Consider the following 27999-nt stretch of genomic DNA (forward strand, 5'->3'; position numbering starts at 1 on the left):
GAGAGGGGAAGCCTCCGGGGCCCTCTGCCATCAAGGGGCACATGCAGATTCCCTTAGTTGCACTGACTCCAACCTGAGCACCTACCCTCCCTCACCTGTACCATGAGGTCCCGGAGGGCGGGGGCTGAGGGTCATCCCTGTCCCTCCAGGATCTGCGCTCAGTGCTGCGTGCTCGGCTGTGACTCCTCAGCCATACTCACCGTGCCCAGCTCACCGGACAGACAGGACCCTGGGCTGGGCTTCTTTGCAGCCCTTGTGCTTTGAGCCTAGAGCACAGCCTGCAGGGGAAGCTGCCTGCGTACATAACACCCTGGATACCCCGACCTTTGCAGCCATCTGAGAGCCTTAGGCTCACACTCACCCAGGAGATGTCACCACTGTATCTTCTGCAGAGCTGGAGTCAGCAGCAGTAGCAGCTTAGAGCTTTAGACCAGCGAGCCACAGTCAGTCCTCCTCAAGGGCCTCTCACCTTGCGTGTTGTTCTAGGGGTCCCCAGAGAAATAGAACCGAAAGGATATATAGGATATATGCATAGAGAGATTGATGATGAGGAATTTTTCATGCTGCTGTGGAGGTGGAGGCTGTCAAGTCCAAAAATCAGCAGTCGGCAAGCTGGAGGCCTGGGCGAGCCACTGGTGTAAGTTCCAGTCTGAGTGCAGAAGACCGACAGCCCGGCTTGAAAACAGGCCGAGAGAGCCTTCTCCCTCGCCAATGCTTTTTGTTCTCTTCAGGCCCCCAACTGCTTGGAAGAGGCCCAGCCACACAGGGAGGGCCACCTGCTTTGCTCAGTCCACTGATTCAAACGCTAATCTCATCCAGACACACCCAGAATAATGTTTAACCAAATATCTGGGCACCCTGTGGCCCAGTCGAGCTGACATGTTAGAATGAACGCACACGCTGGTAAAGGCTGCCTGGGCTCCTCCCATTCCCGGGCATCAGGCCTCGTGTACTCGGTTTTACTGACTCCATTTCACTGATTTTACTGTCTCGAGGACAGTCCTCCGTGGAAGTTCTGTCACTGTGGGTTCTCCGTGAAATTGCCAGCATTTGGCCTGAGTGACCTCCTAGCTCTCTGCTAGCCAATGCTGCTCCCACGGTGCCTCTGAGCATGGCAGGCATGGTGGGGCTGTCCCTCTGCAGCTGCCGGCCAGAGTGTCGGGTCTAAGAGGCCTTGGGCTGCAGGCTGGGAGACGTTGCAGGGAGCTTACCTCCGCTGAGCCTCACCCACAGGATTCTTTGATGGGACCCCACCTCCATGGTCCCAGTTTTAAGGTCATCTGATTGTTTTTATGACTTTACTTTCCCCAGAAATTTGCTTCCAAGCAGGTCCAGCTGAAATCAGCACCTTTTAAAAAGTCAATCCGAATGAAAAACGGTGTTTTATTTTTTAGGTTTTACCACTTGCAAACCTGAGGCCACCCCCTGCTCTGTCCTTCCGGATATGCAACAGCGGAGCCATGAGATGGCCGCAGCCAAGGGGTCTCCGAAACGACCTAGTGATCCAGGAGTTAAGAAGGAATTACTTAGGCAGATAGCAAGGGTATGGGAGTCCTCCGTCAGGCCTTCCTTTTTAATGAAAAGCAGTCCCAAATCATTTTCTAACAAAGAGCAGCCTGCGAGCTGGGAGCTTGCATGGGTGAACAGCGGCCGGAACTAAAGACTAGACATTTTCATTTATTTATTTTTTTATTTAGAGACAGAGTCTCGCTCTGTTGCCCAGGCTGGAGTTCAGTGGTGTGATCTTGGCTCACTGCGACCTCCACCTCCTGGGTTCAAGCAATTCTCCTGCCTCAGCCTCCCGAGTAGCTGGGATTACAGGCATCTGCCACCACGCCCTGCTAAATTTTGTATTTTTAGTAGAGATGGGGTTTCACCATGTTGGCCAGGCTGGTCTTGAACTGCTGACCTCAGGTGATCCACCCGCCTCAGCCTCCCAAAGTACTGGGATTACAGGCATGAGCCACCGAGCCCAGCCAGGGCTAGATATTTTCCAGATGGCAGTTCCATCTTCACTTCTCTGCCAGCCATGTGTTCTGTAAGGAGCAGACAAGATGGCCCCGATCAACTGGAAAACCCATTTGCATAATAGGAGCAGCCTTCTCCACGCACTGTGTAAACCTCACACCTGATCGAACCAATCTGTGATCCCTACGTAACTCAGACGCTGCCTCCTCAAATGACTGTACAACACCGTACATTCACCAGCAGTGGGTCCTTTCTGCTTGGAGACCCCTTCCTCCACAGAGGAAGCTCTTGCTCTTTCTCTCTTCTACCTATTAAACCTCCGCTCCTATACTCCTCCTGTGTGTCCCTGTCCTAAATTTTCCTGGCAGGTGACAACAAATCCCAGGGGATCTACCCCAGACGATGTAGCTGCTTCATTAGGATACTGAGGCCCAGAGAGGAAATGAGAGTCTCAGGACTCATTCCACACCAGCGGGTCCATGGGCCATTCCCTCCGACGCGCCCAACACAAGCTCTTCCCCAGCTGTTTGAAGAAGGGAAGGAAGTGAGAAATAAACTTTAAGCAGATATCAATGTCAATTGAGATAAACATCAAGCTTTATTGACTTAAGAGGTAAATATTGACAGAACTGAAATGCCAAATCAATATTTACCTCCAGGGATGCTATAGCCTGAATTTGAAGTTGGGTTATGTGCACGTCAACGCATCTCCAAGTCCCAACGTCTTCATCAGCAGTATGTGATCATTTCAGCAACGGGCTAAAATTGAAAGGTGTGGTGAGAGATTTCCAGAGGGTCCTCTCATGGAGGGCTGGGGAGAAGTTCATGATCACCATGAGGGGTCATCAGCACAGACCCGGAGGGTCAGCGTCTGAAAACTGCATCACTGGCACAGAATGACCGTGACCAAATTTGCTTCACTTTTTGCTGAGCACTCACCTGACAGAGCATAAGATTCCAGCCAGAAAGGCACTGAGCACCTGTTTGCCAGGCCTTGTCAGCATCTAGCTGTGCAGAGCCCGCACCAGCCCTGAGATCAGGAAGCAGAGAACCCATGCCTCTGGCCCGCTTGGCCCCTCAGCCACAGGAAAGACAGCCTTCACTGGGACAATGGCAGTGTTGTTCGTCGTTGGCTTACAAAGAGGAGTTTTAGAAGATGCCAAGGCCAAGAAAAGACTATGAGAGAAAAGAAACCAAAAGTTAAAATCAGGCAATTCTATCCACTAACTTCCCCTGCTGTGAATTGGGAAAAGTTGGCCCTGGGCCGTCTTCAAGGGGTGGGCCCGTACCCAGCCTCCAGCCACCTGGAGCCTGTCTGTGAATCTGCTTTGTTCCATCAACTATCCCTGATGGATAAAGACACTCAGGCTAAGGAAGCTGTCCTGCTCCCTCAGATTCCCAGACAGCCTTGTTTTCTGCTTCTATGCCTGGTAAGTTTTCCACTAGAGCAGTGATTCCCAACCTGGCTGTACATTAATCAACTGGAGATGCTTAAAAAAAAAAAAAGATGCCTCCATCCCACCATCTATTGCATGTGAATGTCAGTGGGGAATTTCCTGGGTGATTCAGTACACAGCCTTGGTTGAGATGAGATCTGACTCTCAGGCGCCCTTATCGTGGGATTGGCTGGAGAAGGGGCTCTTTTTCAATGCTCCCGAGCTGTATTTGCAAAGTGTTTTGTGGAAGGTCCTAAAACTCAAAGGGTCTTGAGCTAAAACCAGTCAGCACTGAGAGTTATCTGACACTTATGGAAGAGTTCCAGGGTGAGGACTTGGGTCAGCTGCAGGATGCTTGGATTGGAGGTCACGCCCAAAGAGGGGTCACCTGTGCCTTGTTCAATTCAGTGACCGCCAGGTTAAAGTGAGCATCCTGGGGGCTGCGGTGAACACTGGGGTGTGGGGCCCTCATCGCCTCATGGCAAGAGAGCTGCTCTGCCCAAGGCCATGTGCCCCTCAAGGAGAGGGTCCCACGTGGGGCAGCGCTGCAGACCAGCTGCATGCAGAACTCAGGCAATGGTGGCTAGTTTGATCCTGGTGGCCAGCACTGAGGATCATCGTTAACGGTGATGAATATAACCACACCTTTCTTGGCTTCCATGTCCCGGTCTGTGACATGTTGGGTGACTCCTAATGATCTCCAGTTCCCTTCCTGCTCTGCTGTCACTAGGACTGATCACACCAGTTTCCAGAGAGCGTGGTGACATGGTTGCTGTTGGAAACAGCCCTGAGTGGCTTGGCCACCATTTCTGAGGGTGGGTCAGGCCTCTGACCCATAGCGATCCTCTGCCCTCCTGCATAGTCATGCCTGTACATTCACGGAAAAATGTCTGGATGACACGTGACACAGCACTGGGCAATTAGGAGTGAGCCCTGGGGAAGGAGAAGATGGGGAAGGTGGTTTGGGGATTTTCACTCTTCTCCCTACATCTATCTGAGCCTAAGTTTTCTTATCTGTGAAAGAGTTCTGAGATTTTTCGTCACCAGATGTCTTTATAAAGAGTAAATGAGATCACATACAGGCCGGCCTTGGAGATATTGTGGGTTGGGTTCTAGACCATCTCAATAAAGTGAATACAGCAATATAGTGAGTCACACAAAATTTTTAGTTTCCCAGTGCAAATAAAAGTTATGCTTATACTACCTGTAGTCTCTTAAGTATGTGATAACAAGATGCCACTCCAATGTCTCCGGACATTGTCAAATGTCCACAAAGAGTCTGTGTCCAGCAAGGCCGTGGAAGTCAGACCTAGGACAGGAAGTAAGGTGTGCAGTGTTGGTAAATATCTATGCCTGAAATGGATATTTAAGTCTATGAACTGCTTTATTTATATTCTCAACTCTAATATTTAATGTTTGCACTATTGTTGTTTCCCCGAAATTCTGTAATTCACTTTGTATTTCCCTCTGACTCAAAAGTTGATTAATAAGGAATCATACAATGTATAGGTCGAGGGCCTTTTAGTTTTGTGACTTTCTTGTCAATTTCTAGTTTTATTGCATTGTGATTAGAAAATGTTTTCTGCATTATCTCTCCACTTTAGAATTATTGGAAGTTATTTGTGTGGTTTATTATTTAGTTAATTTTGCAAGTGTCCCATGGTCACTTGGAAAGACAATATAGTCTATGTTTTTAGGATTTAAAGTTTAGCATATATCCCTCAGGCATACTAAATTGATCATGTCATTTTTGTCTTTTATATTGTTACTCCCTTTTGTACATTTGCTCCAGTCTGGGCTGAGAGAATTTGCATTTTTCTATAACTGACCACTTGTGCCAGCCAAGATGGAATAAGTGCACTGCTGTCTACTGTCCCACTGGAAATGCTGAAAACTTGGGGGGGAACATAAGGAACAACTCCCTGAGCCCTCTAAAAAGTAAGTAATGACAAAAGGATTGGCAACTAATGTCAAAACTTGATAATAACCCCAAATGGGGGTGAGTTTTGCCTTTTCCCTCTTTCTTTGTCTGTTATCTCTGACCTGAGGGTGGGTTGAATCTCAGAACTGTGCAGTGGGCCCAGAAGACAAAAATCTGGGATAAAACCTCTCTTTCCAGCCAAAGGACCAGGAAAAGGGACCCCTGCATGCCAGGAAGTATGGGGGAAGTTTTCACTACCCCTTTTTTTCCTCTCTTGATCCTGACCCAAGGGCAGCTCCACCTGTGGAGCTGTACCACTATGCTGCTGGTCCTGGTGCTGGAAGCCCTGAAACTTTGATGAAAGACCCAACTCTCCAACCAGAGGAACTGGAAAAGGAGTGGGGTGAATCCCAGTTTATTTCTTCCTCTTTACTGTTGCCACTTGACTCCAAAGATGGCCCCAGTCATGTGGAACTACATAATAGCACAAATAATTAAAAAGCTAAGAAAAACCTGATGTTCCAGACAGAAAAAACTGGAAAAAGGGCTCATTGTTTTAAAGATGTGGGGATAATCCCTGTTAATTTTTTTGTCCTTTCTTTTGCCACTGTATTCCTAAGGTAGTCCTAGTCATGCAGAGTTGCATGGCAGTGCAGGAAGCTAAATCTTGGAGATAACACTATCTTTCTGTCCAGAAGAACCAGGAAAGGAGGCCCCTGAATGCCAAAAATTGTGAGAGATATCCTGGAAATTGTCAGTGAACTTGAAGGTTAATCAATAGGAATTACACAGCCTGCAGATTGAGAGAAAAATGAAATTAAAAAAAAACAAAAACAGAGCCTCAGGCACCTGTGAAACAATATCAAAAAGTCTAATACTCTTATTTTTGGAGTCTTGGAAGAAGAGGAGGAGGATACTGGTGCAGAAAAATATTGAAGAAATAATGGTTGTAAACTTCCCAGACTTGATGAAAAACATATATGTATAAGTTCAAGAAGGTTAACAAACTCTAAACAAGATAAACTTTAAAAAATGCATTGTAAATGAAAATCAAAGGTAAAGGAAAGACAATTAAAAGCAGCCAGATTAAAACAGTATACTATGTATCAGAGAACAGTACTTTGGATAATTGCAAATTTCTCCTCATAAATTATGGAAGCAGGAAGATGGTGGAACGACATCTGTAAATTACTGAAAGAAAATGATTGTCAACCCAGAATTCTATATCTAGCAAAAATATCTTAGAAATGACAGTGAAATAAAGACATACTCAGATTAAGGGAAAGTAAGAGAATGTGTCACTAACAGACCTACAAAAGAAATGCTTAGCCAAGTTCTTCAGGAAGAAGGAAAAATGATCTGGAGGAACACTTGGAACTTCAAGAATGACATTAGAGCAACAGAAATGGTAAATATCAGGTAAATATAATGAATTCTTTTTCTCTTCTTAAAATATTTAAACTGTATCTGACTGTTGAAAGCAAATATTGTAACATTTTCTGGGTATAATTATTATTTAGATGCGGTACATATGACAACTACAACATAAAGAGGGGAGGATAAATGAACCAATAGAGTTGTAAGCCTTCTATAGTTTACTTGAAATGGTAACATATTAATTCTAAGTGGACTATAAAATGTTAAATGTATGTATTGTAATCCCTAGAGAAACTACTAATAAACGAATACAAAAAGATACAGCCAGAAAGGACAATGGATTATTTAAAATGGAATAAAAAATATATTCAAATAACCCAAGGAAGGCAGGACCATGAGAAGAGGGTAACACAAAGCAAAAGAAATGAATAAAATCTCCTGTAAATCATGTATTTTGCGTATTTTCTTTGTCTCCTCTGTAATTTCTGCTTTTTGAAAGCCTCTTTTACAATACTTAGTCTGTTGATATTCACGACTGCTAATTTTTTTTTTGTAAATTGTGAGGCAAAATGATTCAAAGTACCTTGATGTTATTTCATTTAATGTTTTTGTTTGGCTGAAAAACTACCTTGATTCATACAAGGACTGAGACCCCTGCTTTTGCTGTGCCTGTGCTTTGAGTTTCAACCTTTTAAAATAACTATGTTTTGGGTGAATCTCTTGAACACAATCATGGAGTTTTACTTGATTCCTGATTGTACTAGGCATCCTGCAAAATGGCCCTCAATAATCCTCATCTCCTGGTCTTCACACCCTTATGTAGTCCCCCTATGATGAAGAAGAACTGGTCTGTGTGACCAACAGAATATGACAGAATTGACGGTGTGTTGCTCCTGAGGTGAGGATATTAAAAGCACTGCAGCTTCTCCATGGAACTCTTGGTTTCTTCATTCTGGGGAGAGCAAGATGCCATGTCAATGAGGACACTCCAAAAAACCGTGGAGAGGCTCATGTGGAGAGAAAGCAACCTGCCAACCAGGTGAGTGAGCCACCTTAGAAGTGAGTCCTCCAGTCCAGTCTTTGAGAGTTGCAGGTCCGCGGGGAACTGACCGCAGCCTCAGGAGACACCTGAGCCACAGCCACCTACCAATCCCTTTTAATCCCTTTCTGAGTACCTGACCCGTTAGAGACTGTGAGATGCAACATAACGATTGTTGCTTCCAGCCACTAAGTTCAATGCTGGTTTGTTACACAGCAACATATATTTAACACGATAATACAATTTAGAAGTGTCTTCCATTTTAATAGGTGAGTTAAATTCTCAAACATTGGTATCTCTCTAGATTCCTCAAGTCTTTATATTTCTATATAGCTATGTCTCTCTCTCTATATATAAAGAGATTCCTCAAAAAATCATATATTTAAACAGCAGTTTCCACAAATGTATATACATACATATATCCTCATATAGATAGTGTATACCGATTATCTTTTACTATATAGATTATATATATATAATCTGCTATGTGGTCTTTTCCTATAAATCTTTTAAATGTTAATTATTTTGAAATTTAAGAATGTTTGTATTGTGTTCAAGTAGCTTTCTTTAGACTTATACCACTTTGTACATTTTTCTCATTCTTTAGGCAGTATCTGTTGGTTTCCTATGTTGAGTAACAATAAAATAATTCCTCTTCTCCTCTTCCTCCCTTTTCTGCTCCTGCATAACCTAGTGTTAATTTTAATTATCTTTCTTAGTGCGTATTGCTTTTGTACAATTATATATTCTTATGTAATTCTTTTGATTGATTGGTCTGCTTTAATGGAATCTTTTGCTTTCCAGCTATGACAATGAAGAAGAGAGTGTTAATTTATGTTCCGCTGTATTTTTCCTTTTAATTTTTGTTGGCTTCTGGTTTCTGCATTGTCAAAGCATGAAACATTTATATTCTGTGCTTTCACTATCACCCTCTCTATTTCTGGCTGACATATGCAATTAAATACATTCAATGTTCTTGATACTAATTCTTTTGCCTAAGTTTTTCCACTTTGCTCTTGGTTCTTGCTCATCCTCTAGGAGTTCCCTCATGAAAGATTTATGTGCAAAATGTTTTCTGAAGTTCCTTTTTATTCCAAACAATTTGTCTGTGAACTTTATACATCAAAGACAGTTGGACTGGATAGAGAATCATTTACTCCACTGTATCGTGCTATTGAATGTGGTCTCAAGTTCATTGAGGTGAAGAAGTCTGGTGTTAATCTGATTTTTTCCTTCATGAGTAGTTTGATCTTTTTGTCTGGATGCCTAAAGAACTTTTCCTTTCTATTTAAACTCCATTAACTTAAGACATTTCAAAATCAATTTTATTTTTTATATTTGAGGATTACAGCATAATGCTAGAAATACATATTGTTAGTAAAATGCTTACTGTAGTGAAGCAAATGCAGGCACATTTCATTTTATTGTGTTTCACCTTTATTGTTCTTCATGGACATTTAATTTTTTACAAATTGAAGGTTTGTGACAACCCTACATTGAGTGAGTCTATCAGCACCATTTTTCCAACAACATGTGCTCACTTCATGTATCTGTCACACTTTGGTATTTCTTGCGATATTTCAAACTCTCTCATTACTCTTATAGTGACCTGTGACTGGTGATCTTTGATGTCATTATTGTAATTGTTTGGTGTCACCACAAACCATGTCTATCTAAGAGAGTGAACTTAATCAATAAATACTGTGTGTCCTGACCGCTCCACTGACCAGCTTTTCCTCCATCTCTCTCCCTCTCCTTGGTCCTCCCTATTCCTTGACACACAATAATATAGAAATTAGGCCAATTAGTTACCAAACAATGGCCTCTAAGTGTTCAGGTGAAATAAAGAGTCACATGTCTCCCACTTGCAATCAAAAGCTAGAAATGATTTTGCTTAGTGAGAAAGGCATGTCAAAAGTCAAGAGAGGTTGAAAACCAGGCCTCTTGGGCCATCCAGTCAAGTTGTGAATGGAAACAAAAAAATTTTTGAAGGAAAGTAAAAGTGTTCCTTTTGTAACACATGAATAGTAAGAAAGTAAAACTGCCTTACTGCGGATATGGAGAAAGTTTGAGTGGTCTGGATAGAATATTAAACCAGCCACAACATTCCCTTCAGACAAAACCTAATGCAGAGCAAAGCCTCAACTTTCTTCAGTTCTATGAAGACTGAGAGAGGAGAGGAAGCTTCAGAAGAAAAGTTGGAAACTCCAGAGGTTGGTTCATAATGTTTAAGAAAAGAAGACATCTCCATAATATAATAGTATAATATGAAGCAGCAACTGCTGATGGAGAAGCTGCAGCAAGTTCTCCAGAAGATCTAAGATCATTGATGAAAGGGGCTCCACTAAACAACAGATTTTCAATGCAGACATAATAGCAAGGAAGGACATGCCATCTAGGACTTTCCTGGCTAGAGAGGAGAAGTCAATGCCTGGTTTCAAATCTTCAAAGAACAGGCTGACTCCTTTGTTAGGGGCTGATGCAGCTGGTGACTATAAGTTGAAGCTGATGCTCATTTACCATTCTGTAAATCCTAAGATTCTCAAGAATTGTGCTTTATCTACTCTGTCTGTGCTCTGTAAATGGAAAAACAAAGATGACGACAGTACATTTGTTTAGAGAACATGGTTTGCTGAATATTTTAAGCCCACTGTTGAGACCTACTGCTCAGAAAAAAGACTCCTTTCAAGATATTACCACTTATTGACAATGCACTGGTCAGCCAAGAGCTCTGCTAGAGATGTACAAGGAGATAACTGTTGTTTTCATGCTGGCTACCACAACACCCATTCTGCAGCCCATGGATCAAGAAATAATTTCAACTTTCAAGTCTTATTATTTAAAAAACACATTTTGTAAGGTTGTAGGTATCATAGATAGTAATTCCTCTGATGGATTTGGGAAAAGTAAATTGAAAACCATCTTGGGCCGGGCATGGTGGCTCAAGCCTGTAATCCCAGCACTTTGGGAGGCTGAGACAGGCGGATCACGAGGTCAGGAGATCGAGACCATCCTGGCTAACACAGTGAAACCCCATCTCTACTAAAAAATACAAAAAAACTAGCCAGGCGTGGTGGTGGACACCTGTAGTCCCAGCTACTAGGGAGGCTGAGGCAGGAGAATGGCATAAACCCGAGAGGCGGAGCTTGCAGTGAGCTGAGATCACGCCACTGCACTCCAGTCTGGGCAACAGAGCGAGACTCTGTCTCAAAAAAAAAAAAAAAAAAAAAAAGAAAACCATCTTGAAAGGATTCACCATCCTAGATGCCATAAAGAACACTCATATTCATGGGAGGAGGTCAAAATATCAACATTACTGGGAACTTGGAAGAAGTTAATTCCAACCCTTATGGATGACCTTGAGGGGTTCAAGTCTTCAGTGAGGAAGTCCTTGCAGATATAGTGGGAAGAGCAAAAGAACTAGAATTAGAAGTAGAGCCTGAAGATGTGACTGAATTGCTGCAATCTTATGATAATACTTGAATGAATGAGGAGTTACTTCTTATGGAGTTACTTCTTATGGATGAGCAAAGAAAGTGGTTTATTTATTTTAATTTTTTTTTTTTTTTGAGACAGCGTCTCACTCTGTCACCCAGGCTGGAGTGCAGTGGTATGATCTCGGCTCACTGCAAGCTCCACCTCCCGGGTTCACACCATTCTCCTGCCTCAGCCTCCCGAGTAGCTGGGACTACAGGCGCCCGCCACCACGCCTGGCTAATTTTTTTGTATTTTTAGTAGAGACGGGGTTTCACCATGTTAGCCCGGATGGTCTCGATCTCCTGACCTCGTGATCCACCCATCTCGGCCTCCCAAAGTGCTGGGATTACAGGCGTGAGCCACCGCACCCTGATAGAAAGTGGTTTCTTGAGATGGAATCTACCCTGGTGAAGAGGCTGTGAATATTGTTGAAATGACAACAAATAACTTAGAATATGCCATAAACTTAGCTGATAAACCAGCGACAGAGTTTGAGAGGATTGACTTCAGTTTTGAAGGAAGTTCTGCTGTGGGGAAAATGCTATCAAATGGCACTGCATGCTAAAGAGAGCTCTTCGGTGAAAGGAAGAGCCAATTAACATGACAGACTTCATCGTGTTATTTTAGGAAATTGCTACAGTTGCCTCAGTCGTCAGCAACCATCACACTGGTCAGGCAGTAGCCATCAACATCGAGTCAAAACCTTTCACCAGCAAAAAGATTGTGACTCACTGAAGGCTCAGACGATTGTTGGCACTTTTTAGTAATAAAGCATTTTTAAATTAAGTAATGTACTTTTTTTTTTTTTTTTTTTTTGAGGTGGAGTCTTTTTCTGTCACCCAGGCTAGAGTGCAGTGGTGCGATCTTGGCTCACTGCAACCTCCATCTCCCGGGTTCAAGCGATTCTCCTGCCTCAGCCTCCCGAGTAGCTGGGACTACAGGTGTGTGCCGCCATGCCTGGCTAATTTTTTTGTATTTTTAGTAGTGTCAGGGTTTCACCATGTTAGCCAGGATGGTCTTGATCTCCTGACCTTGTGATCTGCCTGCCTCGGCCTCCCAAAGTGCTGGGATTACAGACGTGAGCCACCACACCTGGCCCTAAGTGATGTACTTTTAAAAGACATAATGCTAATGCACACTTAGTAGAATGCAATACAGTATAAATGTAACTTTTATTAATATATGCACTGAGAAACCAAAAAATTTGTGTGACTTGCTGTATTGTGATATTTGCTTTATTGTGGTGGTCTGGAATGAAACCATATTCCTTATGTCTGCCTGTAAACTTTTCTATCATCTCACATAGTTATTTGTGTGTGTGTGACAAGAACAACTAAAATCTACTTATCTAACAAAAATTCCAGTAACAATATGATTTGATTAACTCTAGTCCTCACATTGTACAAGTCCTAGACTTGTTCATCTCATGTATCCACTACTTGGTATTCTTCGATCTATTAACTTTTCTGAGTTGTGTTACTGTTGACTAACCAATTTTCTCTCATATATGCAGATTCTACTTTTTTTCGTTTCAGAAAATTTTATTTTAAAATTTTGTTCTAATATTTAAATAAGCATCAAAATGTTGGTTAAAATATTTGTCTAGGGTTTTGGTTTTCTTCTTCAGAGACTCTGATTATGTATACGTTGGCTCCCTTTTACTGTCTTTTCCAGCTATCATTTTTGTTTCTTGCTGTTTTTTATATGTATCATTTTCATCTTTTCCCTATGTATCTCTGTTTCATTTTATCCACGTCTTTCATCTCCCATAATTTAGTCATCAGTTAAAAATTGTTGTTTGATTATTTTTCTTTTTTTACTTTATTATTTCAATAGTTTTTGGGGTACACATGGTTTTTGGTAACATGGATGAACTGTATAGTGGTAAAGTCTGAGATTTTAGTGCACCTGTCACCCAAGTAGTGTATAACCAAATATGTGATTTTTTTATTCCTCCCTCCCCACCCTCTCTCCCTCTTCTGAGTCTCCAAAATCCATTACATCACTCTGTATGCCTTCGCATACCCGTATCTTAGCTCCCAATTATGAGTGAGAATATACAGTTTTTTGTGTTCTTTTCCTGAGTTACTTCACTTAGAATAATGGCCTACAGCTCCATCCAATTTGCTGCAAAATATACTATTTTGTTCTTTTTTATGACTGAATAGTATTCCATGGTGAATGTATAACACATTTTCTTTATCCACTCATTGGTCAATGGACACTTAGGTTGGTTCCATAGCTTCGCAATGGTGAATTGTGCTGCAAATAGTCATGCAGGTATCTTTTACATATATTTTTCTTAAAAATATATTTTTTCTTATTTTTCTTGGGGTAGATACCCAGTAGTGGGATTGCTGGGAAAAAAATGGTAGTTCTGTTTTTAGTTCTTTAAGAAATCTCCATAATGTTTTCTTTGAGGTTGTACTAATTTATATTTCTACTAGCAGTATATGATCATTTCACCACATCTGCTCCAATATCTGTTGTTTTTTGACTTTTTAATAAAGGCCATTCTTGCAGAAGTAAGGTGGTATCTCATTGTGGTTTTAATTTACATTTCCCTGATGAGCATTTTTTCATGAGTTTTTGGCTATTTGTGTATCTTCTTTTGAAAAATGTCTGTTCATGCCTTTTGCCCACTTTGTAAGGAGATTATTTGCTTTTTTCTTTCTGATTTGTTTGAGTGCCTTGTAGGTTCTGGATATTAGTCATTTGTCAGATGCATAGGTTGGAAATATTTTCTCCCATTCTGTGGGTTGCCTGTTTTCTCTGATGATTATTTCTTTTGCTGCACAGAAGCTTTTCAGTTTAATTAGGTCCCATTTACTTATTTTTGTTTTAGTTGCATTTGACTTTGGGGTCTTCATCATGAATTCTTTGCCCAGGCCAATGTCCAGAAAAGTTAAAAGTTTTTCCTTGGTTATCTTCTAGAATTTTTATGGTTTCAGGTCTTGGATTTAAGTCTTTGTTCCATCTTTAGTTGATTTTTGTAATAAGGTAAGAGATAGGGAACTTGTTTCATTCTTCTATATGTGGCTTGCCAATTATCCCAGCACCGTTTATTAAATAGAATGTCATTTTCTCAATTTATATTTTTGTATGCGTTGTCAAAAATCAGTTGGTTGTAGGTGTTGGGTTTTATTTACAGGTTCTCTATTCTGTTCCATTGGTCTATGTGTCTACTTTTATACCAGCATCATGCTGTTTTGGTAATGATAGCTTTGTAGCATAATTTGAAGTCTGATAATGTGATGCCTCTAGATTTGTTCTTTTTGCTTAGGATTGCTTTGGCTACTTGTGCTCTTTGTTAGTTCTATATAAATTTTAGAATTGTTTTTCCTAATTCCGTGAGAAATGATGTTGGTTTTTGATAGACATTGCACTGATTTTGTAGATTGCTTTGGGCAATATGGTCATTTTCATGATGTTGATTTTCATTATTTTTCTTTTTCTACCAGTTTCTTTCTGGTATAATTCCTATTGTCTCACTATCTCTTTGTATATTTGTCTCTGAATTTGTACATTTCTGCTTGTCTCTTACTTCATTCCTTATTTTGTATCAATAATTTTTAAAAACTCGTGTAGGAATATTGGGTTACCATTCTCATCTAGTTTGTGTTATCACTTTTTATGTTGAGTTTTTGTTATTTGTAAGAAAAAAATGCTGCTTTATCATCTTTTTTTCTTATAATGTCTTAGAAAAGATGCTCTGTACTTTCTAGTTTTTAAATTCATATTTGAAAGAGGTGGATTTTCCTAGATTGGAAGGAGTAGTTTCCTGTGAGGTAGGAAGTGCCATGGTGGCTTACTGAAGCCACACCTCCTGGACTCCTGCTTCTCTTCCATAATGTTGGTCTCCATGGTTTCCATGAGGGGAGCTTTGAAGATTCAAAACTAAGCTGCCACCGTATTCCCAGGAGAACAAGAGTCCTGTTTATTAAATCTGAAGGTCCCTCTGCATTCCCTTGGGTCTTCCACTTCTTTTTGCATAAAGCATGACAGACAGGTATGACTGAGCCTTGCCATGGCCTCTGCCCCATCCCTAGCCCATCTTGCTCTCTTTCTAGTTAAAGATTTCTATTTTCTTAAATCAAATTGGAACTTCTCAGGGTTCTCCAAGGGGTTTTTGCTCCAACACCATGACAAGTGGTGGGGGAATGTGCCTTTGGTCATGGATGTCAGCTCTTGCTGGGTGCTCCTGAGTCTCTGGTCACTGGCGCTGCTCTCCTGGGCCTTGCCCGGGGTCCATCTCTAGCAAGGCTGGCTGCTGTCATTGAGCATATGTTCTTGTCCCTGACGGCTCACAGGTGTCTTTTTTTCCCCCCTGGAAGATCCCCTTTGCTTTCTGGACCCTGATTACTCTCCAGTTATTCCCCTGTCCATGCACACCTACGACAAGACTCTCATTTGCAAAAGCCAGGAAGGGCAGTTAACTGGCCCGCCACAGACATTCTCTTGGGCAAGCCAGCATGACGCCTGGCTGTGTGCTGGAACTGGAAACATAAAAGGGGAGAAAAAAACTATAAACTAACAGCAAAAATGGTTTTGTCACGTTCTTCTATTTATGTTCAGATTGTGTGTTTCAGTTTACAGATAGCTAATATACGTTATTAAATAATGTAAAAACATAACTGCATTATTTATTTAAAGTCTGTCATGCTCATCAAGTGGTTTAATCTTCATTCTAAGGATGGGGAAATGGTTTTGGAAAAGTCAGTTAGTTGCCTCCTGCATCCTCCAATACTGGAGAAAAGATCAGACGCTGCCTGTAGAAATCCAGAGTTGATAAAGGCTGCCCAGAGACAACACTGATATCAAAGGCAGCCAACAGGAAGTCACCACCCTTCGTGAGAAATCAGAGCTACCCAGGCGAAAGAGAGAAGGAACATTCTAGACAAAGGTGCAGCTCCAGATGTGAGAATTCAAAGAGCGAAAGAACAACCAACCAAAAAACAAACAAAGAAACCAACGAAAAACAAATGAAAACCAGTGCCCAGTGTGGTCTTTAATAGTAAAAAGCTGGAAACTAAATGTTAGAGAAGTCATTGACTACATTCATTATTGTTCAGTCATAGGATGGAATTCTATGCAGTATTTAACACAATGCTCTAAGAAAAATGTGGATCACATTGAAAAAGATCATACACATTACACTGTCACATCCTAAAGCATTTATGATTGTATGCAGTATGATTCCAAGTAAGTGAATGCCTTATATGTGGAAAGAGAGAAAGAAAGAAAGAGGCGGCGGCAGAGGAGGCAAGGGTTGCAAAATCATGTGAAAAGTCACTTTACAAGGTGACTTTATCCTTTTTAATTTTTGATTGTATGTGCTTTTCTAAATGACTAAAAAGTAAATGTAAACTTATGCTCCTTCAATGTCTCATTCACTAGGATTTAAGGCAGGGATTTCCCTTGGAACCACAGCAGAGCCTCAGGTGTGGACCTTGCTGACGTCTTCCTACATGAGCAGAGTCTGCGGCTTGGAAAGCGTGGCCCCTCCTGCAGGTCCCAGGGCTGGCGACATCCTCCAGGAGTTGACGGCAGGCAGTACACACAGGTGCCAGGCTGAGCACCAGGGAGTGATGCTCCAAACGCCCGCACAACCTCTCCTGGGACTCTGGCCACAAAGAGAAAAACATGGAATTTGGAACAAAAACCCAGTTTCCAAACCCAGCTCTGCTGTTGCTTTATTCTCTTGGGAAGTCAGCAGGCTTCCCTGAGCCCCATCTATAAAGCGGGCCTAATAATATCTGCCACTTCCTGTCTTAGATGTTACGCTTGATCCAACAAGCAAATGTACATGAAAGTGCTTTGTCAATCCCTATAGCAGACCCAATGTGATTGTTATCTCAATGTAGCTAAGTCTACAGTTCTCCTTTGGTCTTTCCACTAAATTGGCAGCTTTATGGGGTGACTAAGTCTCTGTCATGAGAGCTTTGTTGAGGGAGGCCTTGTGTGTTCTGCACCCAAATGCAGACCTTCACATTTGTCCCTGTAAATTAATACCGTGTCGGTCATAGCCTACTTTAAGTGTCTCTCCAAGCTTTGTTCAGTTTGAAAATGTCATTAATTTTGCCACCAAATTTTTGCCTGGGTTATTCCTAAAATGTTGGCCCCTTCTGGGTCCAGGACAGAGTTCTCCTTGAGCCTCAGGTTAGCCATGGCTAACCTGAGATGATTATTCTGCTTGGGCCACAACCGTGTAACCAATTTCAAGTCAGTGCCGTTGCTTCTGGGGTCTTCCTCGCTGCCCCGCCCGCCTGTCTTGGTTCCTTTTTCTGCTTTACTCCTGTGGTTGTGACACTCACCAAGTGTGTGACGTGGAGGCTGATTGAGGTTTCTATTTTGCATCATCTTCAACTGCAAAATGGGGACTGATCCTGGCATCTGTTTCACATCAGCCAGTGGATTACCATGTTCATGACAGGTAAAGCCCCTATGCCAGGCTTCCTCAGCCTCTGCCCCATTGACACTTTGGGCCCGGTGATTCTCTGTGGCAGGGGCTGTCCTGCACCTTGCAGGAAGTTTAGTAGCATCCCTGGTCTCCATTCATTCACTGATGCCAGCAGCACCCTCTACACCCCTCCCCAGCTGAGAAAATCCAAACTGTCCCCAGACATGGCCAAGCTTGTCCAGGGGGACGAGACCTCCCTGGATGAGAAGCACTGACCTGGACAGCAAAGCACAGGTTTGTGCTGTGTGTGTGTTCGCTGCCGCCTGCGTGTCCCAGCTCTGTCCTGACGGCATGGAACACGGAGGTGTATCCTCCTCCCGGAGTTCTCAGGATGATTAGGACGCCCCACGTTCCCAGGCTTTCTGCGAGGCTGTCATGACTGCACAAACATCCTGCAAAGTTGCAGGTTTCAGCCCCCGCAGCACCCCGATCCATTGCCCCTCGGACCCTGCTCAGGGGCAATCCCACCCCTAATGAGGGCAGAGGAGGTGGAGGAGGCACTGGATATAAAGCTGCTGTGTAACACACAAAGCACTGTTCAGAAATCAGTGTTACTATCTCACCCTGGATGGCACAGAGTGGATTTAGGAGTAAAGACAAATTGCTTGGCTCTTACGACTCTGACCTCTGGATCATATTTGCTTCCCTGTGAACAATGCAGATTGTCCTCCTGCAAGCTGTTTACAGCTGAGAATAAGCAGAGGGCAAAGCAGCCTCCTTCAACCACGGCTGCTGCATCCTTAACCAATGTTAGCACCTTCCTCACAGAGCGCTGAGAAAGAAATTAGGCACTGGTTAAATTGTAAAGCACTGAGCAAAGTATAGGCTGGTATACTGATAATGAGGCACAACTCTGTAGCTCTGGGGTTAGTTCTCAAAAAGCACCTTCAAACTTTCTGATTAATAATAGCACTGCCCCACTAAGAACTTAGCCTCCTTACCAGATGCACACTGGAGAAAGTGTGTTCAAAGGATTCACTATCGCTTGTTGGCTATGCCATGCATTATAGATCATGCCCCAACTGGTTTTAATACGACCTTATTTGCCTCTCCAAATTCTTTATAAATAAAGGATGATGCAGTTAAAAGAAGGAGTAACAATGAACCGTGCATCAGATGTGGGGTGAACAAGCAGGCCCAGGCCCCACTATGGGGTGATTCAACTCAAGAGAGTGGGAGGAGGATGGAAGGAAACAGGGAATGTGGCTTCTGCACCATCCCCTCCACAGCTCAGTGTCTGCCCCCATGCCATTCTAGTTTTGCAATTTCCCCTGCATGAGTCTGTCTCTTTGTGTGATTTTGAAGCTGTTCTGTGGATACTATCATTGCAGTATCTTCTTTCATTTCCCTCTCCGGAAATTAATAAGATTTGCTTCTTAAAAATAAACCTGAAAGAGTGAGACGAGATTGCGCCACTGCACTCCAGCCTGGGCGTCAGAGCGAGACTTCGTCTCAAAAAGAAAAAATAAAAATAAAAAACCTGAAAGAAAGCAATTTTACATATGTGTTAAGTTACGCTCTAGATTTAGAGCTTGTTCCACACATTCCTGTTCTGAAAGGGTCCGGGGCACTGAAAACTCTTGGTTGTAGGGTTGAGGGTGTGGAGAAGGGACCTGCTGAGCTCTGAGGATGGTCTGTGGTTGGAAACCGGGGTCAGTGCTCACAGAAGCAGCCCCACATACCCCGTCCAGGTGGGTGCTTTGGCATCTTCTCCTGGGGAGAATGGGCTCCTTCCCCTCCCCTGGTGTTGGGGCTGGCCCTGAAGCTTGCTCAGGGGTGGGAGGGATGACACTGGGTAACTTCCTTTTCAAATGCCTGGAGCTCCTGCTTTCCTGTCCTGGGAAGTGTCCTCTTGGAGGCCAGCACCTTTGTGAAGTCTGACTGCTGGGACCACCATGCTGGGAGGCAGCCCAAGTGCAACGCAGAGATGTGGGGGAGGGGGGATGTGTGTCCAGTTGCCCTGCGGTTCCACCCATCTCAGCTTAGGCATGTGAGGGAAGGTATTCGCATCCTGGGGTGGCTGCAACAAATCACCATAAACTAGGTGGCTGAGAACAACAGGAATATCTCCTCTTGCTGTTCTGCAGTCCCGAGGTCTGGAATCAAGGTGCCAGCAGGTCCCACTCCCTCCAGAGGCCCTGGAGAGAATCTCTCTTTGTCTCCTGGTGGCTGCTGAGATTCCTTGGTTTGTGGCTGCATCCCCCAGTCTCTGCCTCCATCTTCAAGAACTTTGTCTGTCCTCTGTGGTGCTTCTGATCTCCCTCTGTCTCCTGTCTTATGGGGACACATGTGACTATACCTAGGACTCTACTGGATAGCCCAGGATCAGCAGCTCCTCTCAAGGTCCTTCCCTTCATTGCATTTTTCTGTACAACATAACAGACCCCAGCCCCAGGGCACCTCCTCCTCTGATTTCTGAGCTCCCACTGTCTGCACCAGTGGCTTGAAATGTTCTATGTATTTCCTGAAATGTATTTTGTATTATTTAATCTTCAGGTGTTGCTTTTGTGGGCACCACTGGGTGGCTTGCTCCCTGAGATCAAGGGCTATATCTCACGGGGCTAGTTCCTCGAAGACACGGGACACAGACTGACTCCAGCATCCGTCAAAGGTTCTTCCACCTCTGACACCAGTGAAGCAGAGACTTCCCTTCTCCTCTCACACAGCCTCTTTTCACCCAAAAGAGGTTTCTACTTCTCAGGTTTAGAGACAAGCTTAGGTTCCTCTCTTTGACACTGTCTATGGAATCATAAATGCCACCTGCCTCTCCTCTCAGCCTTCATCTTTCTGGATGAAAGAGTTTTGCCAGTTTTCCTCCCTCCCCACATGCATGCCCCTGGCTTAGGGTAACCCTTCCCTGTGATGCTGCAGACGTCATTCCCCCAGGGGTTAACCTCAACTTCATCTCAAATTTCTCTCCTGATTCAGTTAACTACTTGAGTCAGCCTTATACACTTAACAGTTAAATATAAGACTCTCATACAAATCTGGAATTAACACATGTCAGAGATTTGCTTAGCCCAGACTGAGAAGGGTCAAAATTGTACACCTGGTTCAAAGAGTGGCTGACAGAGTTTTGTTTTGTTTCATCAGCCTATATAGCACCTGTAAAGGAAGTCTACTAAGTTAGAGGCCAAAGTGACCAACATCCTACTAGGAACTAAAACCATGGCCTTGGGGGCCAGTAGTTTCAGTGATTTCATTCTCCACCAGACTGAAATCATTTGCATCTCTAGTGACAAAATATCTACAAATTAACATGTAACTTCACAAAAGTCTGGGCCCTAATCAATAGCAAATAGCAAGTCAAATGAAAGTCCAGTCCCCCCCAAAAGTAATGAAGCCAGCCTGGGGTGGACCTGAATGATGGGTGGGTTTTGGCTCTGTGGTGACTGCCAAACACTGGGTGATTTTTTTTCCTTTTTTTTTTTTTTTTTTTTTCTGAGATGAAGTCTCGCTCTGTCACCCAGGCTGGAGTGCAGTGACGTGATCTCTGCTCACTGCAACCTCTGCCTCCCGGGTTCAAGTGATTCTCCTGCCTCAGCCTCCTGAGTAGCTGGGATTACAGGCATGCACCACCATGCAGGGCTAAGTTTTGTGTCTTTAGTACGGACGGGGTATCACCATGTTGGCCAGGCTGGTCTGGAACTTCAGACCTCAGTGATCTACCTGCCTCAGCCTCCCAAAGTGCTGGGATTACAGACGTGAGCCACCATGCTCGGCCTGCGATTTTATTATACGTAGGATACGTGAGGTGAGCTAGATGGGTGCTGGATGAATTGACGGAGGACCCACCCTATGGACAGAGGGTCGGGATGGATCCTTTGTGAAATGTAGTTTTAAAGACTGGCAGGTTTCCGACCCCTGGCCCTGTGCCCTGGGCCTGGGCACCCACCCGTCCTCTGCACCCTGGGCCTCTCAGCAGCCCTGACTGCAGAGCTCTGCTCCCGGGCCCGGCCCCCGTGGCAAGTGGGAGAAAGGGAAGGGCCCAGGGCCACGAGGCGAGGCCACAGGTCAGCCCCCACCCCCGCACACCTGTAATATAAAATGCCCAGTTAGCCAAATTTAAAAAGTAACCAGAAGCAGGTGGAATGCATGTTAATAATGTCCTGTTTAATCCAGTGCCACCGGAACATTAGCATTTCCACATGTAATCAATTTAAAAAGTCTCAGTGACTGCTTCGCTTTCTTTTTTTTTTTTTTTTCCCTACTGTCTTCAAAACACGGTGTGCGTTTTAGTCGCCGCGTGTCTCCTTCGGAGGCTGAATGACAAGCCATTGCAGCAACATGTCATCCTAGTGGAACAATGAAGGCCCATTTAAAGGAAAAATAACTAACATAGCTTCCATCTTTCAATCTACATTCATCAGAATAAAACATTAGGGGTTCAGCCGCCCTGGCCGCGTCCCAGGGGCGCACCAGTCCCGTGGCCGGAGCGTGGGAACCACCGCGCGCCGCCGGGTGTGAGTGCCCCTCAGTGGCCACGCCTGGTAGTGCAGGGTCCCGCCCCGGGCTTTGAGATTTGAACACATTCCTGAAAGCAGATGTTTCTGTGAAGATTTGGGGGTGGGAGTGAAAGAATGCACAGAGAAGGAGAGTGGGAAGAAGAAGGGGTGTTGTGTATGCTCAGCTCCAGTTCACCAAATCGCTGCAGGGGGGTGATTGTCACAGACAAGGTGGCTTTAGCAACCATTTATTTCTTCGCGGTTCTGGACCCTGGAAGTCCGAGATCAAGTCGCAGTTCAAGATCAACAGGGCTGGTTTCTCCTGAGGCCTCTCTTTCTGGTTTTCCCATGACTGCCTTTATATGTCAGAGAGAGAGAAAGAGAGACAGAGAGAAACAGAGAGAGCTTTTCATCTTCTTCTAAGGCCACAGTTTTACTGGGTTGGGGTCCCACCCTTCTGACCTCATTTAGCCTTAATCACCTCCTTAGAGGCCCCATCTCCAGGTACAGTGACATTGGGGGTTAGAGCTTCAACTATAAATTTGGTGGGGACATAACTCTGTCCATAACAGCAGTAGTTACCACATCCTACAGCTAATCAACTGAGGCACAGAAAGGCTAAGACTCGCCCAAGATCACACAGAGCCAGGGTCTGTCCCAGGGGAGCTGGCTCCAGAGCCCGGGTTTCTCCCTTGTGTGTCCTCAGCCTTTTCCTGTCCTTTAGTCTCCCCACGCCCCTACCCCAAACCCACATTCTCAGAAGCCTCAGCCTCACATCTCTGTTTCACCAAATCAGACCCCTCCTTTCCCTTCAAGCTTGGATTTCTTCTCCATTAGGCTGGGGAGCAAAGTGTAAAACTTTATTATGGGCTTTGACTAGTCCTGGTTTTTACAAAGCGGGTTCACTCTCACAGGCTTGAGTGTGTCACAGTCAGGTGACTGGAAGTTAGCTGGCAGTGTCGATTCTGGGCATGTTATGCGTGAGCTCGCTGACATTTCTGCAGAACGCCCCTCGCTGGGCTGTGTGTAGTGTGCGGGCCGTGTCTGAGGGGGATGTGCTGTCATAGACCCAGCACAGGGTCTGCCCAGCTCAGAAAGGTCTGCTGCAATTTGATTTTTAAATGTAAACGCATTTTCACTGCAAACGTTCACTCACTGGTTCGAATGTGTGAACTACATTTGTTGTCACTCTAAAGTTTAGGAAGAGGATGTGTAAAATCTGAAGGTGAAGCTGGCAGTGGGCCTTCAAAAAGTGGATGGAAGCGGATTCACTTTTGTTCAACTTGCCAGGCAGAGGCTCCTTCACGCTCTCATGCCTGGAATATGAGATGATACAGAAATAGTAAGTTGCTTACAAACTGGTGATACTTACTGGCCTTGCAATGAAACAAATTCTTCGATGATGCAATATCAACCCTGGATTATCCCTAGAACAGTTAGGGCAGGACTTGTTGGAAGTGAAAAATTTCAGGCCCCAGCCCAGAGCTACTGAGTTAGAACCTCGGGGCGGCCCAGCAGTTGGTGTTCAGGGCTCTGACGCATGTTCGAGGTTGAGAACCACTTCCCTAGAGATCAAGTCCTGTTCCCAGCAGTCTAATGCAACTCGGTGTTGTTACCTTAATGCGGCCTCTCCACATTGCAGCTGGGCAGTTAGAACGACACGGAATGTGCCTTCACAACTTGTGTGGCAACACGACTCCTGCTGCAGGCTGCAGTGCGGTGCTGTCAGGACAGTGAAAAGCCCGTGAAGAGTTTCTTGGGGAGCCCTTCACTGCCTCGGGGAGCAGCCCCAGTCAGACCAGGCCTGGAGCCTGCATAGAATGTATTTATGTCAAGGCTGGTGGGGCGCTGTTTCTCTGAGACACAACTCACAGTCGCCAAGCATGCGAGATGGGCATAGAAGACCGAATGCCAGTGGATGTCCTAGGCTCACATGGGAAGTGACTATATGGGGATCACAATACTCAAAGTGTCTTCCAGAAAGCAGTACGCCCTACAGGCAGATCCAAGTCAGCATCAGAAAGTTGTCTAGGGCAGTCAGGATCAGAACTTGGAAATCACATTAATTGAATGTCTAATGTGCTCGGGGTCGGGGAGGGGTTAGAGAGGAAAAAGGGTGTGTGGAGGTGGGGTGAAGCTATTGATTTCGTTTGTGTTTGACCATATTATCCTTTTCAGAGACATGAATTGTAAACCTGAAGTCACATTTCTCTTTGTCCTAGAAAAGTGTCTAAGTAACTGACTGTTCATTAAGAAGGCAAATACAAACTTCATCTGACCACATCCTGTCATCTGAGGCTGGCAGCAGCGTTGTCCTAAATGTCCACTATGGATTGACATAGACCCAACACAGACACCCCTACAGCAGAGCTCTCCCCTACAGACTTCAGGAGGGAGCCTGCTGATCAGATGCCACATAGAGAAGGTCCCTCTCTCTCTCTCTCTCATTGTGGGGGCAGGTGGGGTGAGTGCCTGGGTTTTCCCAACAGGGACACCCAGTGTGGGAGCACGCATGAGAGGAAGGTCCCATGAGACCTTCTGGAGGCCGGGCAACATCCTCTGCATCTGGCCTGACACACGGGCTGAGCGGCTCTGTGTGGGGGTGGTCTGGACACGTTGGTGCCCTTCCTTTGGGCCATGCATTTCCTCAGCCCCAGATTACACAGCACCCCCAGAGGAGAGGGCACAGCAGGGAAGTGGGGTTGGCCCTGTGGTCACCCTCAGGCTTCCCAAGATGCCAGGAAATGGAAGCCCCCTTCTTTTGGTGGCACTGGGGCCCCTCCTAGCCTCAGTTCCCCAGGCAGGGTCAGCCCCACAGGACTCAGGTTCCCATGGGCCACTTAGTGCAGCACCCAGACCTCCTGGGCGAGTATGGCTAATGCTGTTTTGCAGCCTCCCACTTTGTGCTCTGAAACTGAACAGGTGCCCCTTCCATGCCGAGCACAGTTCCTCCTGTCCCAAGTCACGGGAATCTCCAGCCAGATGATCCCTCCTCAGACAAGAAGAGCTGCTGGCACCAGTATGGAGAGGCAGTGGCTGTTTCTGTGGCCTCTGGTTTCGTGGAGGGGCTGGGCTTTCCTCCCACACCACTGCAGATGCCACTTCATGGGACAAGACAATGCTGGAGGAAAACATGGCTCAGTTTCCGTGTCAGCTGCTGTGTGTTGAGAGCCTGCTGCCCGCAGCTCGGCCAGGTGCTTAGGGGACAAGGAGGAAGGACCTGGCCCAACTTGGCCTTAGTCTGAATGTATTCTTAGTGAGACCACGCATGGGATCAGCGTGTCGGAAGCTTCTGCAGAGGTCAGGTGACAACCTGTTTGCAGATTATTTGGACAAATCCACCATCTGTTCTATCTCATTCCACACACGCATCAGGGGAGTGGGTAGCAAGAGACAGTCACAGAAGGTTTCCTGACGCAGGATGAACTTGAACTGGCCTTCAGAGATGAGTGGAATTTGTCTAGGCTGAGAGTAGGTAAATATTTTGGAGTAATCAGACAGTCAAGGACACTAGCTGCCATTCATGAAGCGGCACACAGAGCGCTCCTCTTGGTGAACAAGATTGGTGGCAGGAGTCTGTGTGGCTGGCTCGAGTCTCAGCTCTTCACCTCTGAGGCTTTTTCCCTAGGGAGAACCTTGTCATTCTGTGGCTTACAGGCCCAGCTGGGGTGCCCCACCTCACAATCATCTTAACAAGAATTATGTAAGTAAAAAAATTCATTATAGAAAAAATTTAAAAGCAGAAAGGAAATAAAATATTTTATAATTCTTCTAATGGATAAATAATAACCATGCAATGAAAAATTAACCTTGGCTAAAGAGAGGCCTGGCCTTTGCCCTCAGCCACTGAGAGGTGACCCCAGGTCATTGCAATGTCTTCCTGGATAGAAGTGTCTTTGTTTGCCTGGGGCCTTTGGCCACTGGAGAATGTAGCTGTGACTTATGATGAGGGCTCTGGGACATGACAAGTCAGTTCTGACCTCTGGAGGAAATGGTGATGCAGTAGGTCTGTCCATATGGACAGTATATGATTGAGCCCCAATAAAAATTCTGGACATAGAGCCTCAGGGCAGCTTCCCTGGCAGACAGCATTCCATGTTTACTGAGAAGAGTTGACAACATCTAAAGCTCCATGGAGAAAGGGTGACCAGAAGCTTCATGTTCAACCCCTCCCAGATTCTGCTCTGTGCATCTCTGGCTTTGCCTAGTTCTAATTTGTTATCCTTTCACTACAATAAAACTGTCATAGTTAAGAACAGTGTTCTCTTGAGTTCTGTAGGTCATTCTAGCAACTGTTCAAGTCTGAGGGTGGTTATGGGACTGCTGAACTTATGGCTGGTGTCTGAAGTGAGGGCATTCTTGTGGGGCTGATACCCTCCCAGTTTGTGCAGTTTTCCTAAACTCCTTTACAAAGGCTGAGCTACAACCAGATATAAGTGGCAGGGAAGAGTGTGAGGCCAAGCCCTGAACTGGAATGTCCAAGATTTTTCAGCATTCAGTGGGGTGAGAGTCCCATCAGAAAGGGTCAAGTTAAAGTCATGCTTCCCATTAGTGTGATGGTGCAGCTTTTCAGAAGGCAAATGGGAGGGAGTGCTTGACTTTACTTCAAACAACAGAATATGATTTAAGCAGATCTTTCCATAAAAGTGACAATGAAATGGAACCACTGTGACAATCCCATGCATTCTGACTGATTTAATAGGGCGTGGTGCCTGTTGTAGGCACCAAATGAATCTTTCTGTTCAGTCAAATGTAGCTGCTACTGGCTAAAGGATGCCTGTACCTAAGCAGGTGGAATAGATTGGGCACCTGGGAGGTCCCACTGGCTCCTTTAGTCTAAAATACGCACATCAATGAGGCTTCTCAGTAGACTATCCTTCAGGAAAGAATTTGTGGAGGAGGTGGTGTTTGGGAAGGGGTGTGAAGGAAGAAGGGACTGGGAGTCTACAGGAGGCAGAGGGAAGGATAGCACTGGAGGTGGCAGAGACAACAGGAATGAAATTTCTGATGTGAAAAGAACACGCCAAGCTTGGTGTTCTAGGAAGCTGCTCACCTGTAGAAGGGAGGAGGAATTACACCCACCCAAGAGGCTGGCTTGAGTGGACTGAGGCTAAACTTTAGCCAGTGAATTCTCTTTCCTGATATGCTGTAGGCTGGAATGATCATTCAGATTATTGCTGACTTCTCATTAGAAACAATGGTTGCTGGAGGACGATGGAAACATGTCTTTAAAGGAACAAAAGGGGAAAAAAATGAGACCAAACCAAAACAAAACATATCCTTTTGACCCAGTAATTTATATTCAGCAAAAATATCCTTCAGGGCAGGGTGCAGTGGCTCACGCCTGTAATCTCAGCACTTTGGGAGGCCAAGGCAAGCAAATCACGAGGTCAGGAGTTAGAGACCAGCCTGGCCAATAAGGTGAAACTCCGTCTCTACTAAAAATACAAAAATTAACCAGGTGTGGTGGCTCACACCTGTAGTCCCAGCTACTCTGGAGGCTGAGGAAGAAGAATCTCTTGAACCCAGGGGGCAGAGGTTGCAGTGAGCCAAGATCACACCACTGAACTCCAGCCTGGGTAACAAAGTGAGACTCCATCTCAAATTTAAAAAAAAAAAAAAAAAAAAAAAAGAAACCTTCAATAATGAAGGCAAAATAAAGACATTTTCAAATGAGGAAAACCAAGACAATTAGCCATTAGTAAAAATATTAAAGACAGTTTTTCAAACTGAAAAAAAAAAAGATCCCAGATGGAAATTTAGATCTTTAGAAAGAGGTGATGATCTTCAGAAAAGTTAAATCAATGGGTACATTGAAAAGACTACTTTCCTCTTAATACTTAGGGTGTGAGTGTAGAATAAATATGGCTATTCAA

Source organism: Macaca nemestrina, chromosome 4 (genome assembly GCF_043159975.1).
Source record: "Macaca nemestrina isolate mMacNem1 chromosome 4, mMacNem.hap1, whole genome shotgun sequence".
Taxonomy (NCBI): domain Eukaryota; kingdom Metazoa; phylum Chordata; class Mammalia; order Primates; family Cercopithecidae; genus Macaca; species Macaca nemestrina.